Source organism: Cupressus sempervirens, chromosome 5, assembly GCF_028749045.1.
Source record: "Cupressus sempervirens isolate cs-2001-9-10 chromosome 5, ASM2874904v1, whole genome shotgun sequence".
NCBI classification, from domain to species: domain Eukaryota; kingdom Viridiplantae; phylum Streptophyta; class Pinopsida; order Cupressales; family Cupressaceae; genus Cupressus; species Cupressus sempervirens.
The window spans coordinates 273,200,474-273,227,028 of NC_143122.1; the positions used below are offsets into that span (position 1 = coordinate 273,200,474).

General features: G+C 34.6%; 1 pseudogene; it reads right to left on the reverse strand.

The window, feature by feature from the left end:
• Window positions 1-5,225: 5,225 nt before the first annotated feature.
• LOC149555629 (2-succinylbenzoate--CoA ligase, chloroplastic/peroxisomal-like) lies at window positions 5,226-7,689 on the reverse strand (annotated as a pseudogene).
• Between the last annotated feature and the right edge of the window lie 18,866 nt (window positions 7,690-26,555).

The window sequence follows — 26,555 nt, forward strand, 5'->3', positions numbered from 1 at the left end:
ATGAAAGCTTTTTTAGAATTCGTTTAGGCTTCAAAAAACTTTAATGTTGACCCCCCAATTGGTTTTGATGCTTCATGATGAATTCTACCCGTTTTGCTTAGAATGCCCTGGAAAATGAAAATCTACTTGTAGAGGCAACCGATTAATACTTGTGTAAAAAATGACCCCAAATTTGGAAAATTTACCTCCTCTAGGTTCCAATGGTATGCTACATTGCATATTTTGGACAAAAAGCATGCCCCTATGAGCAATTTAAAGTTATAGCTCCTAGACAAAAAATAGAGCTTAAAATTCAAAAATTTAAAAGTTTACATAGTATAAACTATATAAAATCTTTAAAAAATTATTCAAAATTTTCATCCATTTGAAATATGCATTGAATACTTAGATATTTTCATTTTTACTTTATATTTCACTACTCTCCAATCCTACAACACCAAATGGTAGAAACTGGTTGGCTCTCATAATCAAGTGGGTCCACTAGTACATTTGACCCCATTTTTAGACCAAATTTTTAGACCATATATTAAAATGGGATCAAATTAGTCAAAATAAGCAAGGAAAAATGTCAATTTTTCTAAATCCATGCTTGTGTTGGTCAAAATTTTGACCAACGCAGGCTTCATTATGTCAAAATGAAAAAGGTTGATTTCTATTTCATTGTTATGCTACACTTTGACCACACGCAGGAGCTATATGATGGTTGAATATGCCAACTCCCATGGCTTCAATGCTTATACTAGTCTCCAATAAAGGTCTCAACTATGTTCTAAGCACATGCCTCACATGGTTCAGATTAAGGGTCAAGGTCATGAGGTTTGTCCCATTCCACTTGTTTCTGTTCTTGTTTTAGAATTTGTTAATATTTGTAGATCCATATTTCAATATTCAATGAAATATAACCTAGCTGGCCTAGATTCAATCATTCTGACTATTCCCAATGCCCTTACCAAAATATCATCGACTCCTAATGCACATATTATAGAGAATTAATCCATAACCTATTTAAATTCCCTTGTATTAAGCTTTGTTGTCTTGTGGAGATTTCATCTCATTGATGCTAGTCTTAGTATAGCATAGGGATTTGAATTAGTTCTCCTTATCGACTACTTTGTTTTTTTCTGGGGTTTCAATGGATTCTTTTTGTAGTCTATTTCCTTAACCTAAACATGGCAGCAAGGCTTTAAAATAGTTGTAGTTATCCTCCTACACAAGCAAAAATATAAAAGAACTTGTAAAGTGGAATGAAAATATTAGTGGGGAATATAATATTTTCAATTTAGTGATTTGTGGTTGAATAAGGTGTGTGGGAGGGCTTGTGAGATCCCCATGCTCATTTTAAAACCATTATTTTAATTGTGAGTTGATCATTTTTTAGAAAGATATGAAAGTTAACTTTGATGTTGGGAGGATGCCTCCAGGTGCCTTGGGGATGACCAATTGTCTCCTAGATGTTTCCTTATATTCCTTATAAGAAATAGTGTTTCAAAATGTTTAGGTAGTTACAAAAATTATTTTGAATGGCCAAGGGATGTCACCTACTAGTTGCACCCAAACTACCACTGTTGATGAGGATGGGGGATTGAGGGCCTGGTGCATGTTCCTATGGAATATGGGTTCTATCTTATTGGTGTTGCAACCTTTCTTAATGTTGTTTTGCACAAAAAAAAATTCATTTTAAGAAATCTTTAAAGATAAATTTTAATGAAAATTCCTTTGATTTGTTTCAAGGACTCTTAGGAATTCTCTTTATACAATATTTTCTCAAGAACGAGTAGATCAGTCAAGCATTGATCGAGATGCTAGAGATTTATTTTGACAAGATAGTGGAATAGCCACCTTGTTTATGGATAACTATTAGTTATCTACTATGATTGATCAATAGAAATTTCTATTACATGTTGGTATGCCTAATGAAATAAAATGATTGTGTCCATCTACTTCTCTTGAATTTAGTCTCCCATCCTATCTTGTATATTATTTAATTACTTTATTTTGGAAGATCAATTTTTGTTTATCCTACGAAACGAGTGGTAGTAAGGATATGCCATGTATTCAAAGTAATATTTTCTCACATGTAAATCTCTTCTATAAGTCTCAAGTCTTGACAAATAGCAAGGTATTTGCCTCCTCACTGGAGTATCCAACATTGGTCCTCTTGGTGTTCCAATGCTTATATAAACTAGTACTAACTTACAATGTTTTAATGAGACAAATATATTTGTCAGTAAATGTGTTTGAGATATTCATTGTTTATGCATCTTCAATTAGATTTTAGATTATGAATGACTTACTTTACTATTTTTTTTCATATACAATGTAATATCTAGATTCAGGATTATTTAGATGATGTTTCTCTTGTGACATTTACATTGGAACTATGTTTAGATCACCAATCTAGCCCTACTTAATTTCTTTCTATTGCCAACCTATTGTTCTTCAAAATGAGCATAACTATATATCTGATGAGAATTATGTACAAAAATTGTTAGCTGTCAGTATTAATCCTCTTTTATGATCATTTTCCTATGCACTTGATTATCTTTCTTATCTTGGATTGAAAATGTATTTTATTGCCACTAAAAGAAGTGTTATCACTCTATTTTTATTGAAAGTAAATTCTACAATTGTAACTTGGAATGCTTGCTTTTTTTGGTTAAATTTGTGATATAAGGGAATCAAAAGATATTCAAAATTTTATTTTCAAAAACTTCCAACTATTGTTGATTGCTTACTTCCAACACCACTTTAACTCATTTTCTTCATTTATCATATCTAGATGAAAGGTGTTGAAGACTAACTCGAGCGCGGGACCTTGACTTACACTTTTTGGAATTAGTCTAATTTAAAGATTTAGCTGTTGATGGAAAATTTATGGAGAGGATCAAGGTACAATAGAAGTTTTAATTTACTTTTTGCATTATTAATTTTCCCATTTGAAATATCCCTTTGGGTGTTTTTTTTGAATTGTTGTTGAAGAATGATAGCTACAAGATTCATATCTTATTATCAGTTAAATTTATTTCTAACTATGAATTTGTAGTAAAATAAGCAATGCTTTAGAAAACATTACATGATATGGAACATTATGGAATGCCAAATTTTTTTTATTTTTGTTTATCCCATACCTTTGAGAGAGGGACACAAGGTAAACAAAGGATATATGAAGGTTAATCAAACTCAATGCAATATATAGCATACAAATTTTAGTAGAGACTTAGATAAATATGTTTGCAGTCTTTTGTTGAATAGCCTATCTAGCTGACAGCCTAGAAGAGTGGGGAAATGTGATCAAACTTTATAATGGAGTTGTCTGGGAAGATAGTAGTAATATGTCCTTCAGGGTGTTGCAGTATTCAATGATCATCTAAAATCCAAATGGAGTAGCTCATTTTATACTTTCACAACCCATTCATTCCTTATGGGGTGTATGAGTTTATTCAAGGCTTCTTAATCAAGGGTTGAGCTTCTTAGCATTCAGTAGTTTCAGCCTTACCCTTGAAAGTGTAATTGTAGTAACTTCTATCACCTAGGCATCATATAACATCCTAGATGCAATCAACATGCAATTATTGTGAGACAAACAAATCAAAAACACTATCAACAACCTAGGGAGGATTCAGAAACAAACAGGTGATTGATAACAGCTAATAATAGCTTTGGTGAAGACAAGTAGTTAATGCTTATATAACTATGGCGAGAGAGAAAAGTAGATAAAAGTGGTATTTTAGAGGTAGAGTAACCACCATGGTATGCTTCCCTAGTCCAATATGTAGGGGTTCTTGTTTTACTACATCATTTCTATACAGAACCTTTCTTATGTAGGGTAGTCATAACCATCGCATAATAATCCCATATAGTGTGATACATTGTAGTAATAAGTAATAAGTTATTAATAATTGTTGGCATTCTATATTATAATATTTTTATAGCTATAGAAATCTACTAGTCTCTAAAAATTGAAAGAAAAGAACTCATGCAAGCTAATAGGAAAGAGGATTTTGTCCTGGATTAACATAGGCAAATAAATCTAGGAGAAATCCAAGTTAACCTTGCGGAAACCATATTGAAAACATCCAGAAAAGAATATTTATGTTTTTTTTTAAAATATTTCATGACACAAAATATCCAGGGAAAGATGTATTTATGGATAACCAAAATACATACATACTCCATATTTTTCTTAATATTAATATTCAGAAAATAGACACTCAAATTATCCACCTATTTTAAAAAATTCCATTTGTGGATCCAAAATTGAGTCAAGACCACAACATGATAGACAAGGCTTGTTTAGTAATAAATAACCAAACCATAACAAAGATCAGTTCTCAATGCATAGATATTATATATCCTAAAGTAAATTTTTGTTTTGCATTATTTAACATGTAAAACTTTTTTCAATGTTTTGAGATTACCATATTGGTATAGAGGATATTGTATATTACATAAATGCAAATAACTTGAAGTTATATATCATTGTCTATTGTGTTATTTTTGAGGTGCCTTATCTGCCAAATTAACTTTGTTACTTTTTCCCCTTAATTTGTGAGCACATGTCTACAATCTATTGTTCTTTTCCTTTCATCCTGATGATGCATTGGAGTACTATGTTTAAAATTTAATGTAGAAAACACTATAGTTGCATTTGCATTTTGTTTTAGAAACAATCTTGATTCCAATAATAGGGACTCAAGATATTATGTCTCTATCTCTATGTTTGTATTTATATCATTTCTTCAAAGTTACTAAATGAAATATATAAAGATGATAAGTGATAGTTCAATGACCTTTTTCCAAACATTAAATTGTAAGATCTAAATTATTGATATATGGGCATCTGCATTTGATTCAGTTGTTTTGTGCTATTGGGTTAGGTGGCCTAGACCACATCCCTTCCAATTCTAGGTTTTTGGTTCCCTAGAAATATTGTCATACTTTAGGCATGACTAGGGCTTTAGAGAATTATGGGACTTATTCCTATAGTTATTCAAATCAACTATATCCAACTTGAAACACTCCAATTAGGATCATTTTCTAAAAACATATATTATACGAGCTTCCCTAGTTCAAATCTGGGTGGGCCCTAAATCATCTCAGATTTAGTTGTTCAATTAGCAAAATTGATACTCTAATTTATTTGGGAATTTTGTCTTCTATTTTATTCATAACACACAAAAGTGAATAGAAGAGAGTTTGTCAAAAATCAAAAGAAATATTGTACTCTACAAGCTACTTCTAGCTACTGTCAATTTTGAATAGGGTTGAAGTCTCAAAATATTTTCTCTCTTCAGTGCATCTCTCTTGATTTTTCCTATTGTGGTTCTTGGAAATGGCTCTTTTTGTGGGAAGAACATCCTTGGTGACTTAAACTTGTTTATACAAAGCACAAACCATTTCTAAGGTGTGGGAAGAAAATCCAATAATAAATTTTTGAAAATAATCTAAAATATTAATTACAAAACATATACAGTTGATTTTGGATACAATCTTGTTGATTATGTCTCCATTGAAGATTTTCCAACATATAAGGCTATGTTATAAAGAATATAGCCACATAATCTACAATTTTTAAACAGGTTGATAGGAGAGGCATACCCAGAAAGTCCTTGTTGTTTACAAAATAATTGTAGCAGCATTGGGGACAATTTTTTGTGCTCATTCATAGCTACATTGTTCTGCATTGCAAAATTTTGATGTTCCTAGTGCCAACCATCCCATAGTTGGATGCATGCAGTAAAAATTTCAATAAACCTTGGATCTAGGATTCTAATAATGATAGCTACCAAAATCCTTGGATGCTATAATAGGATCTTCTCCACCTGTGATGGTAGAAAATTATTTACTAGCATATATGAAATAGATGAGTATCATCTTGACCATCAATGAAAATTATGCTCAGTAGCTAAAGTTGAAGTGCTTTTGTTTGAAACAACTTAAGTTTTTGTAGATGGGAGATTTTAAAAAGAACCAAAAAGTGCCAAAAGTAATTGAGCAGAGGTGAACATATCCAGACCAATAATAGAATAAACTGCCATAATAGAACAATACAATTTTATGGGTGCAATTTTACAATAGATGATGTTATTATAAGTTGGCATTGAGCTATAAGAGAAACACTCACCTTGGAAGGAGAAACATTTTCTCCACCACTTTTAATCATGTCTTTAGATCAGCCAAGAAGCCATAATCTTCCCTTTTCATCAATCCATCCAAGAGCCCCTATATTTAGCCATCCGTTTTCATTCAATGCTATTGTGGTTGAATCATTTTGGCCCCAATACTTCAGTATCACATGTGTGCCTCTTGTCATTATAGTCCACACATTGTATAAGTTATTAGCTTCAAGACATTCATCACTATGTTCTATCTATATTTCCACATGAGGAGTAGGCTTTCCCACACAAACTCCTATTTGATGATCTTGAAAATTATTATGATCAACTGGATCCATGGAATAATCCTATATTTTGGTAAAACTACCTTGTTAAATGATTGGATCATGGGCAAGAGTGAAAGTAATTAAGGAACAAGCCTCTATCATACCTTTTCTAAAATAATAACAAACAAGAAATTAGAAAAATAAGTAGAATTAGGTCTCCTTAGGAAGTAATATGAAATAGGTAAATGAATGCAACTACATGAAAGAAAATAACATGACATAAAGGTTAATAGAAATCATTAAATGGGAGAGTTTTCAATGATTATGTCATCTCCCTTTCCTATTATTAAAGTAGATTGTACACTAACCATACGCTGAAAAGATCTGAGCTCTTGGAAAAATTTCAATGACTTTCTTGATAAGTTGTGGTGACACGCTTCCAGCTCCATTAAGTATCTTCTCAAGACTTGAAAAGTATAGTGTTGATTCTTCTTTGTTTCTTCTAATACAAAAGCACGAGGGATAGACAATTAGTAGTGTCCAAATTATATTTATTCCTGCAAGTTCATTTTTAGCCTTTACAAACATTATAGTTTTACAAAAGAAACAAACATACAAAGAAATTTTTCAAGTACAACTATTATAGTGATATATATGGTTAGTATTTGATCTTCCTGTTGACAATATAGCTGAGATTTCTATTCCACAAAGAATCATTGCTCGACAAATGTTCCTTCTGCTCAACACTTGGGTTTGGTTCTAACTTGTGTGTAGCCACATTTTTCAAAAGATTACTAGTGACTACATCTCTTCTTACTACGACTTTACTACATATTGATAAAACCTCTTATTTTTACTAGGTTTTAACAAACAAAAGAAACCATGTTTTTCCAAGAGAGTTTTAACTTTGGAATGGTTTGAAAAAAACATTTTAATTTTTATGTTTTTAGTAAGAGAATTCAGTTACGCAAGTAAAAATAATTATTAGTGTACCTCAAATTGATACAAAATGTAACTATATCAGAAAGAATAGTTTGTACAATGATCATTGCACATACAGAGTATCTTTGTATTGCAAATAGAGCAAAAGCTACTTCAAACTTGGGTATAAAGATATGACATCCTCCTACTAGTACAATGGCCAACACTGAAGAGATTCCACCAATGTGGCATAGTGGAGAAATGTGAAGATAAACCTATCAAACATGATATGAGGAAGAACAAACGAGAATTTTCCAGATTCTATAATTTGGAGCCATCTTGAAAATAATTCTTACATTTTTTTTTGCAGTTGACAGCTTAAACATCACACATTAAGGCTTGATTCCTAGGCTAAAGTGTTAAATAATCATGTAGACACCTAAAAATCCTTTAGAAAATAAAGTATTTTTATTTTCTGAAAATGTCCTGATGACATCATCATTAATTAATTAATTAATTATTAGTTAATTAATTGATTTTTATGCCATTAAATCCCTTTATCTTAATTAAAAATATTTAATTAAGGAGTCCCTCCCAAAAATGTTTAAATCTTATTTAAACATTATTTCCTTATTTATTAATTACTTAATTAATAAATTGACCAAAAATCCTTTAGAAAATAAAGTATTTTTATTTTTTGAAAAAGTCCTGATGACATCATCATTTATTAATTAATTATATAATTAATTAATTTATTTATTTTTATGCCATTAAATCCCTTTATCTTAATTAAAAATATTTAATTAAGGAATCCCTCCCAAAAATGTTTAAATCTTATTTAAACATTATTTCCTTATTTATTAATTATTTAATTAATAAATTGACCAAAAATCCCAAAATAAATAATTAATTTATTTTTTCCCAAAAGTTGGCCAATTTCCTTAAGACCAATAACCTCTTCCAAAATCTTCTAATCCTTCTTTAATTTCAATTAAAGGCTAATCTCATCATTTCCTACCCCTAATCCCAACTCAAAATATTTAATCAAGATTAAATATTAATCCTCATGTTTATTAAAAATATTTTAATAAATATCTCCTCAACCCAAACCCTTGAAATAAATAAAACTTTATTTATTTCATAAAATCTTATCCTAGGAAGTTTTAGACTCTTCTAGAAAGTCTTCATCCTCATCCAAAGCCTAGACTCTTCTAGAAGATGTCTTTAACCCTAAGCCTAATCCCCTCCTAACCTTGTCACATTCCATAAACATGGGTTAAGACTTGCTAACTCAAGGTAAAGTTAACAAATATCTCCTCCTTCACCGACCCTCATTAATTGCAATCCACTTGCCATCCACTTGCCTAGTCCTAAGCCATCTCTAACCCTTCCTCTAATCATTTTTCAACCCTAAGCAAGCTTAAAACCCCACTAAACCCTCAAATTCGAATTTCATGGTATCTCTCACAAATATCTTCAACCACAAAACTTTATAAAGCCCACAAAGTCATAAATGTTCTTACAAAGCACTTATGAAGGGTCTTTATGAAGATTTTATCCCTTGAGCCTCCTTTGTTGACTCATCCTTCCCCTTTCCTCCATCCTCTCACCATGTGACATATGTCACTCCTTGATTGGTTGTAAGGAAGCACAATCCATGTGCTCTCCTCTCATGCAATCTAAGCCCTCCATGAGCTTTTTCCCATCCTTGCATCTTAGCCCTCAATTCCTCAAGCCACTTGCCTATAAATTGGATCCTTCCCCTTTGCAAAATAACACAATCCATGAAGTAAAGTTATAATGCTATTTTGAGAGGAAAATCCATACTAAAGCCATCTATCCACACCAAAAATCCACAATCATCCATTGAAGCCTTCGGAAGCATATTGAGCATACATCCTATCCATTTAGATAAAGCCACTCAACAAGAGAGCTTCTTATTGAGAGAGTCCATTAATGGCTCATATTCTCAATTGAGAGTTCATCTTAGTCTATCTTAAAGTTTATGAATTTTGTTTTGTTTGTAGAAGCTTTATTGAAATTTGGTTTCTATTAGCATACTAACATTTCTCATATACATTTTGGCACGCTCGGTGGGACCCCGCATGGGTCATCTTCATTAGCTTTTTTAGTCAAGTTTTGTATGTCATTTGCTGATTTTGGCTAATTTTGCTTGCTTTTGTGATTGGTAGGATTGTATAAATTGGTTTTGTAGGTCCACATGAGCATGAAGAAGACAAAGGAACTCATAGTCTATCTCATAGTATTTGCAGATTTTTCAAGCTTATAGGTGGACAAAGCACTTGGAATTCTTCTTCCTCTTCTTGTCTATATTCTTCTTATTCCATCTACTTCTTCTTCTTCTTCTTCTTCTTGTGAGAGATCTTGGCCATTTTTTTTTTAAGGAAGAAAAATTATACACACTTCTTTTTAGTGCTTAAAATGAACCCCCAAATCATACTTAAATCCATTAAAAAATTAAAAATTTGCAAAAAATAAAAAATCTTTTAACAAGTGAAACTAAACCAATCTAATCATTTTCATCCTTGCAACATCAAGGTTTTAGATGCATTCATGCAAAGTTAGGAACACTTCATTTTTGGGAATTTAAAAAAAACTTCAAGTTTCCATTTCAAAAGGTTCAAAATCAACACTAAGTGCACACTAAAATCTAAATCAAACTCAAAGCATCAATCAAGGATAAAATGAACCTCATTTGCAAATATGTTAAAGTTCTTTTAAAAATCTCATGAAAACTAAGAGTCCTAAATGGTTGCCAAAATTGTCCTAAAAAGCTTTGTTATTTGTTCCAAACAAATGTCTTGTTGCAAAATCTTGAATGTTTCTTATGTTTTTTATGCATCAAAACAATCTAGGAATATCATTTTTGGGCTTAAAACATGCAAACTAGAACACAAAATCTTGAATGAAAAGCAAAGTCCAAAGAGTCATTTTCACTTTTGAGTCCAAAAACAATCTTGAATGATCTAAGGTAAAAACAAAGCACTTCAAAGTTCTTAAAACAACACACAAAATCTCAATCTTGAATGCTCAAAGGAAAAAACTTGAATGTTTAATCACTTGTCTTTGAATGCATTTTGCTAAAATCACTCTTGAGTGACATGGATTAAAATCAATGTTTGTTTTTTTATGAATGCATGATTAAAACAACAAATCCAATCTTGAATGCCATAGATCAAATAATCATCTTTTGGAGCATAAAAAGAATCTACATTTTTGTAATCTTTTAAGTTATAAAAACAAATAAAAATGCTTTGAGTGAGTTTGTCGTTGGACTCACCCTCTTTAATCACCCATCAATTTAACCATTGGTTGTAATCTCAGTGCCATCTATGGGGATGGGTCCACCTAAGAGGGTGTTAAGTGCTCCACGCAAATCAAACTCCACTCACTTGGGTTTTTAGTGGTTTTTATAAGTTAGAAAATTCTTTGAATGCACATTAATCTCGCTCACACTTCATTTGGGCATAAAAATTGGACAAATCTTGATGTGGAGGGCCTCCAGGCACGCGCCTGAAATTGAATCTCACACACCTTTGTTTTGGGCTTAAAATAAACTCACACTCAATCTTAAATGCCTTTAAGAAAAATCAATCGATACTTGACGTGGAGGGCCTCCGAGCGCACGGGTTTACCTTCTTCTTGACCCTAACTCTTCTTCTTGTTCGCATTCTTCGATCAATTTTATTTTTTTCGACGATTCAAAGTTGGAATAAACATTGTATCTTAAACATGAGTGCTTACAAAGTCTACATCAGAAAACTTAAGCGTCAGTTGGTAAAAGAACAAGTGTATTTTTTAGCCCAAGATCATCCAAGTCTTCTCTCCCCTTGTTGTCTTTCGAGGCCATCTTGGGTGCATAAGATTAGGATCCAAAATCTTGTCTTGGCTTTTTAGGAGGCTTGCTTGGGGATTTCATCACCCCTTGGGACGACCTCAACTCCAGCGTTCTGGTGGAGGATAAAGATCGGGAGGTGAATCCAAAGACACCTCTCTTGGGATCAAAATTTTGTCACTCGGGCTAAGCCTCAAGGAACTTTATACCCTTGAGAAGTGAAAGAGAAGAAGTGGGTTACCGTTCCTCTTGACCGTGTGACATCTTTTTGGTTTCATCTACAGATTTGGGCCTCACGTACCTTGCGTATATCGAGGACTCCCTAGCTAAACCAAATTTTATCCTTGTAGAAAGCTTCCTAAGATGTTGGTGTGTTTGACGTGCTTGCTCAAAACTTTTGTCTGCTTGTTTTTTCATAGCTTTTGAATGAATGGTTGCCAATTTTGGTCGAAATCCCAAAAAAGCAAAAATCTCCCAACTCAAGGCATACTTACCATAGTCATTGCCTTATCAAAAAATCATCCAAGCTCCCCTGATGCAACCGAATCTATCTAGTTCTTTGCCTTAGAACAATCCCAAATCCAAAGTCCATCCAAATCATCATCCCCCCAGCCAGCTAGTAACCCAATCCAAAATCACCCAAGCCTTTAAAGAGTTGTCACTTTGCTAGATTTTGCTATCCAATCAATCCTACCAATCAACCAATCTCACCAAGGTTATCCCTTTGACAAAGCATTGTCTAGGGTAATCCAGCTTTGTCACTTGTATCCCTCATCACCTTGAGCTAAAGGTTGGGATCCACAAGTGGTCAATCTTGTGTTATGCCATAGGATCACTAGTCTATCCTTAAGTTGACACAATCACCATGAATCCTGCACATAGGAAAGAAAAACTCTCACTTTTTGATAGTCTTCCACCCACAAGAAAGCCAAAAATCTCCAGCCAATCCTCCTTAGGTCTGTCATACAGCTTTGACTGTTGCTAGGAAATCTTTCATCAACCAATCCAAAATTTGTGCTTAATCCAAATCCAACCATGATCTTCCGTGTTCATCCATACGCAAGACCCCATCCCCATCAAACTCATCATCAAAGCATGAAGTACCAATCCTATCATGATGTGTTTGGTCGCATTGTCCTTGCTCCCACCACCTCCTATTCCAATGATGATGAAAATCTTGTTGACTATGATGGGTATATTGAAAGCCTTAGAAACATTCCCCCAAGCATCCCCCAAAATCCAAGAGTTATTCTAAACTATCTAGTCATGCCATCCGATATTCCAGCTTCCCCTCCATCACCCCATCAAGCAAGCTTCCAATCTTCCACCCCCATCACACTAGCTATTCGTTTCAATCCACCTCCACCTTCGACACACAAGTCTCCAAGGAATCTCCTAGAGGAAATACAAGAAAAGTCACCTCCAACAGTCGATAAGCCATGTCATCTAATCCAACCATGTGAAGTAGTCAGTGATGAAGCTTCCCCATCTATAATATCAGCTCCATCTCCCATAGCTATCATCCCCATACCATCTATCAAATTGCTTAAAATCCTTCCACTTCCCGCAAGCATCAAAATCCCATCACCTATCAAATCCCTCCAAATCCTATCCACATTGCCTCCAAGCATTTCCCAAATCTCTCGTAATGACCCTTATGCATCCATCTTCTACTCACCCATCTTCACTACTGAATCTCCCATCTATCCATCCGCTGCCTTTGAAGAATCCATCCCTTCACCTCCTATCGCACCATCCACTCCAAACCAATCCTATCAAGATCCTACCCAAAAGCATGTTGACATCCCCCAAAGCATAAATGAAGATATCATCATACCATGTCTTCCATCCATAGTGCAGTCACCATCTCCTCCATCTCCAAAACCTCAAGCCATATCTCCTCCACTACAAGATATCTTGTCATCCCACCAGCTACATCAAGATCCTATCCTTCCATCTCCCCCGCTCCATGCTTCCATCTTACCACCTATCCAATCTATTCCACCATCTATAATCTACCCTCTTGGTTCACTTACATTCATCCACGGTGGCCCTCTCTTAACAGAAAAATTAAGAACAGTATCTCCCCATTGCAATACACCTAATAAATCACTTCTACCATTTTCTGCAAGCAAAAATTTTCCTCAGCTTGTTCAAATGCTCAATCGATGGCATTATCAAGGTCAAGTTTTAGGACCACAAGAGAAAGGAATCAGAGAGCCTATTATTGCACAAAAAAATCTAGGATTTCATGGTCTTGGATATGTATCCAAAGGCTCATCATCTAAAGGTGTTGGTACACCACACCCCCAAACCAAGCCTATCTCCAAGCTCACCATGCCAGCCTCCCATCACTCCTTCAAGAAATCTTATGTCATCCCCCCTCCACCATCTTTGCAGCCCAAAACAACCTACCATATCCCCCCTTCATCCGCTAAATCCATTTTGGGTCCCTATGTCCCAAAATCTACCATCCTCCATCCTCCTATCAACCATCATAAAAATCCTATTCCATCCATTTCTATGCAAGATCAACGAAGGCACATATCAGGGCACATCATCCATCATCATCCCCCTACATGCTCTTTCATATCCTCTCCATCTCACAAAGCTTCTCCTAATCATCTTCCCAAAGCTTACCACAGCAATGTGAATGCCAACTTCAAAATGCATAAAGCTAAAAATCCACATCCTAGGCAATCATATGTCTATTCTAAAAGACATACTCGAAAAAGGAAAAATCCAATCAAAGAATGCAAAACAATGTAAAAGCCTATGAAAAGAAAATCCAAAACCATGTGGATCCCCAAGAAAAAAGTTGAAACCCAATGCATAATGGCATCCACCATTGCGAATCCCCCATCTAGTGACTCATGTCCCCCATCTCCTAACTCCATCTTGGGTGCCTATATCCCCAAGAACGCTTCCACAAATCCTCCATTACGCTTGCATCTACCATCTATCCCCCATATGCTCTTTTCACACCTATCCCAACATGTGCCAATGTTGCTCTTGCAAGCATCCCCATCTCATGCTCCTTTCTAGCATTTTCATCCCTCCATCTCCTACCATCAATCCCATCTAATCCGATCTATTGCATAAATCACACATCTGGTATACCAACAGCTAGCAACAAAATTGAACATTCCAACAGCCAGTGAAAATCCCAAAAAAGCCAAAATAGCTGAAGAAAGCCAAAATCATTCCAGCTAAGTCCAAAGTCAAAAAGTCAAAATAAGAAAAGAAAAATAAAGTGTCCACTGGTGAAAACTTGGAAATTCAAGCACCTTGGACAAGTACCATGATGAAAACTTGGCAAACAAGCGTCATGTGTAATCCTACCATCCCCAGCTTAGCCTATCACCCTCATGCTTTTGGTCATCTCTTGACATCCACCTCCATCTTCCAATCTATCCACCTATCCTCCATCCTCCAGCTTCCATCTCACACCATCCACTAATCTTATGCAACTTCATCCAATCATCTCAGCTATCATCCATCTCCCTAGCCCCTTCAGCTTTTTCCATCCTAGCTTCAATCCTATCACATCCATCATAAGACCTCCTTCCGCATGTTATCTTATGATTGGGGGCACTATATTCCTTGGAGATCTTGTCTTGTCCATCCTCCCTTGTCATTGATATCTAGCTCTAGGCTATCCTCATGCAAAACCAATGTCATCTCCTTATATCCATCATAATCTTAGCTATCTACCATCTTGCTCCTCTGGCTATCCTTGGTCACAAAATCTCTCATCATCATTGGATGCATCTTGTCAAATCCATATCTTTTGTTATCACCTCATCCTTAGCTTCTGCCTCTTGCACCAAATTGAGTCATCCCGCTATCCTCTCATCTTGAGCTTTTTATCCATCTGTATCATCCCTATCATTGGTCCATTAGCTTGTACCATATCTTGATTAGCTCGCTTGTAAATATCTTGGTCCATCAACTTGTACATCCTCTTTAGCCTAGTACCATTGTATCTATCCAGTGTTCGTGTCAGTTCGTCCTTGATCAGTATCTTGCACCCATCGCACATCTTGGTTAGCTATTCCAATGCATCCTTTAGCTAGATTTCCTATCACCAAAGTGTTATCTTTCTTAGTTCAGCTTGCCAAATGCATCACTCATCCAAATCCAGAAGCTTAGGTTCTCTCCGATAGGTCCTTGCAGGATATAGCTTTCCTCATGTCTGATCTTGGTCCGTCAGTACCTCGTCCTACCCATCTCGTTGGCAAACGGTTCTCTTTTGGATTTTCGCTTTCTTTTGATTTGGACTCTTCCCTGTTGGGTCTTGAAATATCTTTTCCAAGCAATCTCCTTGTTCCCTCCTCAAGGTTGCCACAATCTTCCATATCATGGTATACTGCAAATGGGGCAATCAGAGCGTAAGGTCTTGATCATGTCTTTTGCTTGTTTTCTTTTCTGCTTGTGGGTTACCCAGTGTCGGTTCCACTCTGATTCTTTCAAGATTCATGTGTGATGCTGGGGCAATCCTTGTGTGTTTGTTTTAAGTCAGTCCGTTAGTCCTCTGGATAGTTGGTGTAAAGGCCTTGATGTTCTTGGTAACCTTGGCAATTAACCAACAGTCCTATAGAAAATCTAGTGCTCAAATACATGGTGGTACTTCTCTTTGAAGTATCCCCCCACTCAAAAAGCTTCAATGGTTTTCCTTCATCTCCATTATCCCCCATCCATATCTAGCATCTGTCTCTCCTACCCTAGCTTATGCATCAATATCTCTTTGAATCACTCCTCACCTTTAGCTTTAGGGATCCACAATCCTAGTCTTAGGGATCCACCAATCCAAATCAATCCACCAAGCCTCATCTTTCGAGATCCACAATCCTAGTCCTAGGGATCTCCGAAACCCATCTTTCACCAATCTAAATCTTTGAAATCCTATTGCATCAGCTTTTTTAATCCCCTCATCCATCTCCCCATCCTGGATTCCTTTTATAGCGCTCCCCTCCTTCATCCTCTGCAATCCCTGAGATCTTAAGCTTGCTTCCTCTTGTGCCTCTGATTCTCCCTTTATCATTCTCCCGTAGTGAGATTTTGAACTAACCAGACCTCTTCTCTTAAGAAAATTTGAGTCTTCTTGCTCATCTCAGATTCTTGTACTTTTCAAGATGTCATCGAGCCTTGCTTTCTCTCCCCACTGCCTTCTTGAGGGGGCATCTCACCGTCCATTCTCTCCTCTTTTGCTCTAGCCTTGGGCATCTTATTTTGTTATCTTTGATGCCATGCCACTTGCGGCATCACATCAAAGAGGAGCAAAATGTAGACACCTAAAAATCCTTTAGAAAATAAAGTATTTTTATTTTCTGAAAAAGTCCTGATGACATCATCATTTATTAATTAATTATTAATTAATTAATTAATTAATTTTTATGCCAGTAAATCCCTTTATCTTAATTAAAAATATTTAATTAAGGAATCCCTCCCAAAAATGTTTAAATCTTATTTAAACATTATTTCCTTATTTATTAATTATTTAATTAATAAATTGACCAAAAATCCTTTAGAAAATAAAGTATTTTTATTTTTTGAAAAAGTCCTGATGACATCATCATTTATTAATTAATTATTTAATTAATTAATTAATTTATTTTTATGCCATTAAATCCCTTTATCTTAATTAAAAATATTTAATTAAGGAATCCCTTCCAAAAATGTTTAAATCTTATTTAAACATTATTTCCTTATTTATTAATTATTTAATTAATAAATTGACCAAAAATCCCAAAATAAATAATTTATTTATTTTTTTCCCAAAAGTTGGCCAATTTCCTTAAGACCAATAACCTCTTCCAAAATCTTCTAATCCTTCTTTAATTTCAATTAAAGGCTAATCTCATCATTTCCTACCCCTAATCCCAACTCAAAATATTTAATCAAGATTAAATATTAATCCTCATGTTTATTAAAAATATTTTAATAAATATCTCCTCAACCCAAACCCTTGAAATAAATAAAACTTTATTTATTTCATAAAATCTTATCCTAGGAAGTTTTAGACTCTTCTAGAAAGTCTTCATCCTCATCTAAAGCCTAGACTCTTCTAGAAGATGTCTTTAACCCTAATCCTAATCCCCTCCTAACCTTGTCACATTCCCTAAACATGGGTTAAGACTTGTTAACTCAAGGCAAAGTTAACAAATATCTCCTCCTTTACCTACCCTCATTAATTGCAATCCACTTGCCATCCACTTGCCTAGTCCTAAGCCATCTCTAACCCTTCCTCTAATAATTTTTTCAACCCTAAGCAAGCTTAAAACCCCCCTAAACCCTCAAATTCGAATTTCATGGTATCTCTCACAAATATCTTCAACCAAAAAACTTTATAAAGCCCACAAAGTCATAAATGTTCTTACAAAGCACTTATGAAGGGTCTTTATGAAGATTTTATCCCTTGAGCCTCCTTTGTTGACTCATCCTTCCCCTTTCCTCCATCCTCTCACCATGTGACATGTGTTACTCCTTGATTGGTTGTAAGGAAGCACAATCCATGTGCTCTCCTCTCATGCAATCTAAGCCCTCCATGAGCTTTTTCCCATCCTTGCATCTTAGCCCTCAATTCTTCAAGCCTTTTGCCTATAAATTGGATCCTTCCCCTTTGCAAAATAACACAATCCATGAAGTAAAGTTATAATGCTATTTTGAGAGGAAAATCCATACTAAAGCTATCTATCCACTCCAAAAATCTACAATCATCCATTGAAGCCTTTGGAGGCATATTGAGCATACATCCTATCCATTTAGATAAAGCCACTCAACAAGAGAGCTTCTTATTGAGAGAGTCCATTAATGTCTCATATTCTCAATTGAGAGTTCATCTTAGTCTATCTTGAAGTTTATGAATTTTGTTTAGTTTGTAGAAGCTTTATTTAAATTTGGTTTCTATTAGCATACTAACATTGCTCAGATACAAGTCAAAGTTGACATACTTCTTCGAAGCCTAATGTTTCCTTAGCATGTGAAGTTTAAGGGTGGTTGTACTCTTCATACTATTTTTTAAATTGACAATTTTTTAATTTGCTAAACTGGGACATGTGTTGTGAGAAGCAACTACTAAAGAAAACGGAATTACAAAAATAATTCAATTATACATTTATAGTAGTACTTGATAGATACACCATTATCAGTCTTTGTTATTCTTTATTATTAATTGATATGCAATGATTACAATATTCATTTTTTAGTCTACTAGTCGACCATGAGTCCTCGACTATGAATCGATGATTCAATACGTAGTAGGCCAATGGTAGTTAAGATGACCACTTGTTAGTATATACTAGATGGAAACTGATGAGAAATTACCATTTACAATGCATAAGAAATTATTGGCCAAATAATTAAGAAATAAACTCTCAATTAACAATTATACTTTCTTTTATTAGGAAATATTGCAAACTACATCTTTTGCTGGGGCACTCTCAGTTGACAATTAAACTTGCTTTTATTCATTGAAATGTGCATTGGAGAAATTTCATAAGTTGTTGCATTATTTTTTTAGCCATTGGTTGTTTTAGGTATTAATTTTGAATTGCTTTTCATATTGACCATAGTGACCTTGAGTTTGGAGAATTGTGTTGCATGAGTGACTGGATTTTTTCTATAGGTGGGTGTGATTAAGTTTAGAAGAGATCTACAGGGTTGTTGTCAAGGCATGGAGGCAACTACCACAATATACCAGTGTAGTTGGTGTGGGAATTCCAAGAGAGTTGTGGAAGATGATTGGGGAATGTCTATAGTTCAAACCTTCAAAAAGGCCTACTTTTAATGCTATGTTATCTATTTTTCTATGCCATCTGCAAGAGATCCCCCTTACTCCTCCTACAAGCCTAGAGAAGTAAGATAAGTTTTCATCTTAACTTTGCAAAAAACTTCTTTGGATTTAATTTTTATGCTTTTCCTTTGGTAATGGTTGCATAGTGAAATTATTTTGTATGCTTGAGGTGCTTGTTTCTTGAACATGGTGCTAAGTTCCACATATTCAATTCTTGACCAATAAAATGGGTTAGGAGTTTTTTTATTGTACAATCTTACTAAGCATTGTGCTTATATGATTTGTATATTGGTGTTGCGAATCATCTTCCACTACTAGCAATGATTCCCCAGCTCTATTTAAATGTTGATATAGTCTGCATTTATCTTTCTAACCATGATTCTCAAATGTTTCAAACATTCAGTAAACATAGATGTTGCAGTTGGTGTCCCTCGCCATTTGGCTTGCCCTTTTCAATGTGATTGTAGTGCATCTAATGCAATAGTAATAAGTTGTCCTAGCTAGATATTATTTTTTTACTATTTAAATGACACTCTTGATTAGAATGAATGGAAAGACAAACAAGAATGCCTTAACAGATTTGGAGCCTATATTTTAACAGCCATGATCTCTTGAATGGTTAGAACAACTCTTGAACCATAACCCTCCCTTTTTCTCCCATTAAGGCAACTTTAACTACCTTATATCATAAATACTTTTCTTTAATCTTTACAACTTTTATCATGTTTTCTTTTGAGAGCAAGATTGTATTCTACTCGTCTTATATCAGCTTTACAAATAAAATAATATAAAATATACAATACTCATCATAAAAATATTCTTAGAATACAAATTTATTCTCCCAAGTTATGAGCAAGATGTACCTGTAGATTGTGAACTACACAAATCAAAAAAATTAGCATTCAAAGCGATGTAGAAAGATCTAAAATACCATGAACCTAAAGTTGCATGCTTATGGGCCTCCAGACTGCATAAATGAATAATATAAAAGCTTACTTCTAGGAGAATAGAGATGTGTATATTGTGCATTGAAGGATGATTGAAGACCACTGCAGTACAGTAGAATGATAGGATGTTGAGGGGTGGGTTGCACATGTAGGGTTAGTTGAGATTCCCTTGTAGGATCTAGGTGGGTCTAGGGGTTTGAGTAGCATGTATGTCAAGGTGTTTGCAGTGGACATTTGTAAGATTATATTTTGTATCTTTTGATGAATAATGTAAATATTATAATACAGATATATGTTGTCAATCATTGCATCAATTAATTGTCAATGTAATTTTAGCTTCTTTAAATCATATTGTTTACCAAAAGTTTTCTTTTTAAATTTTAATTTTTGAAAAATATAGGTATATATTTTATTAATAATACTCCTAGCTTTCCTTGAGATCTTTTGCTCCATCGCCATTGTCACTCAAACTTAGGGGAAAATTGAAGAAAGTATAATAAGTTATCATTTTGTTTTGTTGTGTTATTCAGGAGAAGCAATAGAACCATCTTCAAAGAATAAAGGAGAAAGTTAGAACACCAGAAGGTGTGCCACACTTATTTGACTTAGTAACTATTCAGGATGAGTGCATTAAATTGGCATTTTATGCTACACTAGAAAATACTATTGTAGCAAAAGATCTGGACCAAGTAGATTGCATTCTTTAATTTTTTATTGTGTTCTATGAGACCACTCAAATTTCCTATGGTCCAGACAAAGAGTTCAAACATGTGGACACATTGGATGGTGTAGTTTTTGACGAGTTTGGTACAATGAGTGGTGGTGGAAAAAAACCATAGGGTGGTAGAATGGGGACATCCATAAAAAGGTTCTAGTGTTTTTGGGGAAGCTATTGCGAGTGCTGAAAAGGAACTTGAAAACTTAGTTGAATAGCTTAGAAACATACAACAAAAGATAAGTGCTTCTATTAAGTAGTATCAAGGAGCAAAGAAGGCCATGTCACATTTGGAACTGGAATTAGCCAAGACACACTTGGAGGTCTAGAAATTGAGCAACAGTATTTCCTATCTATTATTTGTTGACATCATTGCCACTTTTTTTGCCATAGAAATGGTTCACCTTATCTTACAGATAGAAGGATTACAAAGATGAGTGGTGCACTTGAAGTAGCTGTGGTGATACCTGATGTTTTCAATTAAGGAAGCACATATGTATTTTAGTTTCCTATTATAAAACTTATTTGGATAAGCATAAAGAAAAGAGCTTAGTGTAAATTATTACATCAACATATCCTCATCAATCCTTTGGTTTGTTGATCATGTTTTGTACCTCAAATGCATTTGACATTTTTTTATTGATTTCATGAAACAATGTTTAATGTTTACCAAAGAAACTACATTGGAAAATAATTTGAACAATTTGGTTAGGCGTTTTCTCAAAGCTTCTTTCAATTTACTATACAAGTTACTTGTTTTTGAAAAAAACATTTGCCCAAATACTTCAATCCGTGTAGCTTCATACTCTGGAGCAAGTGTTGGATAGGGATTGTCCCACTCTCCCCATATTTTGTATCTCCTAAATGATTTCCTTTTAGCATATAACTTGTTGTGCATAGTTTTCGAGTTCACTTATTGTGTCGAGCATATTAATGAAGAAGCATATTAGTTACTGTCGGTGTTTAAGATAGTTTGATTAGTTACTGTTGGTGTTTTTTAGGCATTCTATAAAATGGTTCACATGCCTTTTGTATGATTATAGATTTTGAATGCATCCTGCACTCTCTCATCTAGATGATCATGGATTATGGAGAGTGATTTGAAATATTGATGCTAAAAAACACACATAATCAAATCCAAAATGAACTTGCATTAAAAATGGATTGTGGAAATCTAATATTGCTAATTTTGCATGCATGTCTACTAGGACAATCACAACATTAAATTAAGTTGTAATTGTCCTAGTAGACATGCATGCAAAAATTAACAATATTAGATTTCCACAATCCATTTGTAATGCAAGTTAATTTTGGATTTGATTGTGTGTGTTTTTTAGCATCATCATTTCAAATCACTCTTTGTAATCCATCATCAGCCGGATGAGAGAGTGTAGGATGCATGCAAAATGTCTAATCATATGCAAGGCATGCGAGCTATTTTATAGAATGCCTGCAAAAAAATTATGCCTAGGCGTTGGTCAAAATTTCTACCTTCATTGGTTGAAATTTCAACCAATACCTAGGTGCTTTCTACCTTCATTGGTCAAAATTTCTACATTCATTGGTAAAAATTTCTACATTTATTAGTCGAAATTTCTACCTTTATTGGTCCAATTTTTTAGCTTCATTAGTAAAAATTTCAACCAACACCTGGGTATTTCATACCATCATTGGTCAAAATTTTGACCACTGCCTAGTAGAACATGCACCATGGCTCTGGAAGGTTTTTGACCAATAGATTAGTTCAACAAGAAAATTTTAGACCAATGGGTTGGTCGAAGTTGGTCAAAAATTGGTCAAAAATTGGGTCAAATTTTTTTACCAGTAATGGTCAAATTTTTGACCTCAAATGTACTAGTATTCCCACATTTATCTTCCATTTGAAATATTTTAAATTTTCTCTTAATACTTAATCTTTAACACTATAAAGCTTCAATTTTTGCCTCCTAATCATATGTTGAGAATGAGAAACCTGTCGTAGCACCATGAGCCTCCAATTTTTTCTTTATGACCTTATGCTAATGCCATAGTCATAGCATCAGGACCCTTTGAAACTTTCCTTCTGACCATACATTACACCAATCATAATAGTGTAGGACATTTCCTTCCCATCTTCGGTCTCACAACGAGGCATTGGAGATGTAAGTCAAAACTTGCATTTGATCGACGAGCCCCCTTTACACATGCTCCATGTCCTCCAAAACTTGCATGTCATTTTAGACACTTAGCAAATGAGATTTGTTGTATTTAAAGGCATGATAATAACTTTACCTCCCTAATGTCGGACAAAATTGTTTTCCTCTTTTTACTTTACTCTACTCCCTTTTTGAGTGGAGTTCCTTCTTTTCTCTACCATAAGCATGCTCTTCTTCTAACTCCAAGGCTTCCTCCCTATGTTTTCCTCTTCTCTTCAACATCATGGGGCTTCCTACAGATATAAACATTATCTTTCGGCGTGAACATCTTACTCCCCTTTATGCCCTCTAATGACATGGAGAGCCTACATCTACCGTCTCTCTGGCTCCTTCTATGATGTGCAGCTCTTTGGCTCTCATTTCAAAACATGGGTATCTTCTACTAGTGCTATGATTTTTTTGAACACATCTCTCCCTTACCAATTCTCCCATGGCATGGCTGTAGTTTTTATGGCGTGATGCTGCAAATTTGCACTTATAATGCCACCCCTACCCTATACTGCCTTTGAATCCCTACATACTTCCCACTCTCATGCTAAAGCTTGCTTCTTCCTTGTTGTTTCTTCATCTCTATTACCAACGCCACCATGGCTCCTTTATTTCCTTTGATGTTTTGGCCTCCTTCTCATGTGGAGACCCCGACTGATGGCTATCATCTCTACTCATGACTACTCTCCCTCCTTGGTGTGGTCTACAACATATAATGTGTGGACTTTCAGTTCAAAATGTTGGTGCCTCATGGTTATGTTGAAAATGCTCCTTGCATAGATGGCACTGCAAATACAAATAATCTTCCTCTACTTTTACATGATTCAACTCGATCACTAGAAGTTTTCCCTTTTCCGTCATTCATACTCCAATTACAAAAAATGTCCCTATGATCATAAAGCTCCCATACATCCACAACATCAGTGCTCCCAAACTAAACATAATCAATATTCCATGTGTATTTCCAAGAAAAAAATTTTGTGACACAAGTTTTTACCATAGTAGAGAGCACATAAATAAAGCCTGCAATAGCTATGGAACTAAGAAAACTACACCAAAGTAGCACAAAGAAGGCTGCCATGCCTAAATAAAGAAAATGTCTAATGCCTTTGATACAATAGTTAACCACAATACAAAAACAACCAGCCATAACCTTGTAATATTTATAAGGCATGTACAAGCCCAAAGACAATTGCTTTCCAGTCTTGGAACCACATATCCTTTTGCTTGCAGTGTGGTTGATTTAAGTGTCAACCACACAGACTTCCACTATTGGGCTCATTCAAAACATTGGCTAACAAAGCCATATCTATGTGAGACTTTCCTTTGACCAACTCCCCTACCATCTTTAGTTTGTGTACTACTAGAGGTCCAATTTTCCTCATTCATGAGATTCTCTAGGTATCTTGAATGAGAAACTTCATTAGGAGAAGCCATGCCTTTACAAGGTTCACAATCATATGCCACTGCCATATTTGATCCTGCTACTTTTCCTAGACTAGATCTATCTCTAGTTCTTCTTTTTTGCTTCCCTTCATCTTCTCCACCCTTTGGTGTAACTTGAAAACATTGCTTAAATCCTTCAAGGCAAATTTTCCTTCTAATCTTTTAATATTTTCATTTATTCTGAACAATTCTTCAATCCCTCCCTATCCAATCAAACTACCTATAATCCACATTTTCTTTTCATTCCTAAAGAAGAATATAACTAATTTTTGATCATTGCAAACACTATGACTTTTGAATGCATCTTTCAACACCCAAACACCTTGACAAATAGACAAGATTTAGTTAGGCCCAGAGTGGGTCTAGCTTAAAAAAATTTCACTTTCAAACTACTAACATTGAAAAGTGATTGATTGAGTTTCTCTCGTAGTTTGAAATCAAACTTGACCACTGAATCATTACTTAAAACTCATTTTAAACCATTTCTACACCACTGTGAATTCTGTGGTAGGAGGCTTGTTGCCTAGCTTTTAAAAACTAATTCAAGTGTTTGACCAAGCTCTGAAATTCTAGATATCTTCACTCTCTAACATATTCAAAACTCTTGCTAAATCTCATCACATGATGACATCAGGGTCAAAAGATATCAACCTCCAAAGTTGCTTACTTAAAATTGCCTATAGATAAACATGTCAGAAAATTGGAAATTGTGTTTGGTTTGAGCCTTGAAAACTGGGCAAATAGATACTCAAAGGCTTGAAAAATGGGAAATTAGTTCATTTCCATGAGGAGCATGTAATTATATGATTTGAGCTCATCAATAAAAATGGGGCAAGTTTGGCAAGTGTGCGAAGTTGGCTACCTAGATTTGCAAGACAATGAACATCAGTAGAAAAGTATTTTTTGCAAATGGAATAGTCTTGGAAAAGTGTGGAGATAGATTCATCAAGACTTGAAAATTAGAAAATTTGAAGAATTTTTAGAGGATAATTCAAGGGTGCAAACAATTTTATCTCACCTCTCATGGATCTCAAGCTATGACATCACAAACAGGGGTACTGATCAATCTACATTTCATGACACCAATGAAACTTTACAAATTGCAAATGGAAACACATTTGAAAACTAACCAAAAAAATTTGTCATAAGCTCAAATCACAAACATAGAAAGTCTCTAAACTCAAAAATGCAATGCAAAAGGAATTTTTATTATCAAAAGTTATGATAGGTCAAATAGGGCCTTCCAAAATTTTGCACAATTTGTAAATCCATGAAAATAGTAAACTACCAACTTTGAGGGGTTCAATACCTAATCAAGCTGATTTGATATGACTTGAAACTTGGAATATAGGTTCTTTGATATGCATATTAAATATCCCCAAAGTGGTGGGTCATAAAAAATTTCTAGGTAATAGATATTCAAAGGAAAACTAGGCTTCCTATCACTATTTGACACTTAGGTAAAATGCAGAATTGGAAATTGCTCAAAATGAGACTTCATAGAATGGTTTAGAATGTCAATTTATCAATAAAAAACATATGCATATGTCAAATAAGGGTGTTAAATAGCTGAAACACCACCTAAGCCTTAAAGTGACAACTAGTTAGATATGCACAAAAAGCATTCATGGGGGCTCAAAGTGATTCAAAATTTGGAACAAACACTCAAAATGGGAATGCAATTTTGAGTGCGATCACCTTTATAATAGTCCTAGATCCTAATTAGATCATGTTTGGTATAAAAGCTCTTGTGTGACTAGTGTTGCAAATTTGAATGCGAACAAGATCTAGGATTGAGAGAGAAGAAAGATATCTTGAGGAATACAACCTTAAGATCAAAAAACAAAGGACTAAACCATCATCACAAATGGAAGACAAAGGTCATGGACAAGCTTCTAAAGATAAGAGTATCCAAAAGGCTCTTTAGAATTTGTAGACAATGGTAGAAGTTTTTGTATGGGAAAGAGAAGAAAAGATGCAAATACATGCAATTCATAAGGAGAAAGGGAAAAAGAAAGAAGGTGATCTTGAACCTCCAAATACACCTCCCTCTTCTCCCTCTTCTCCCTCTTCTCCTTCTTACCCCTCTTCTCCTTCTTCTACCCATTTTGAGTCTTTTAACATTTTTAAGAGTGGACATAAGCCTCAAATCAAGTTGGATGTAAATTTTGACTTGCCAAAGTATTGAGGGGATCTAAATGCTGAGAAATTAGATGACTCGATTCACCAATTAGAAGTATACTATAGAGTTCAAAACCTTATAGATGATGTTGATAGAATTTAGTTAGTCACTCTTTAGTTAGGTAGTAT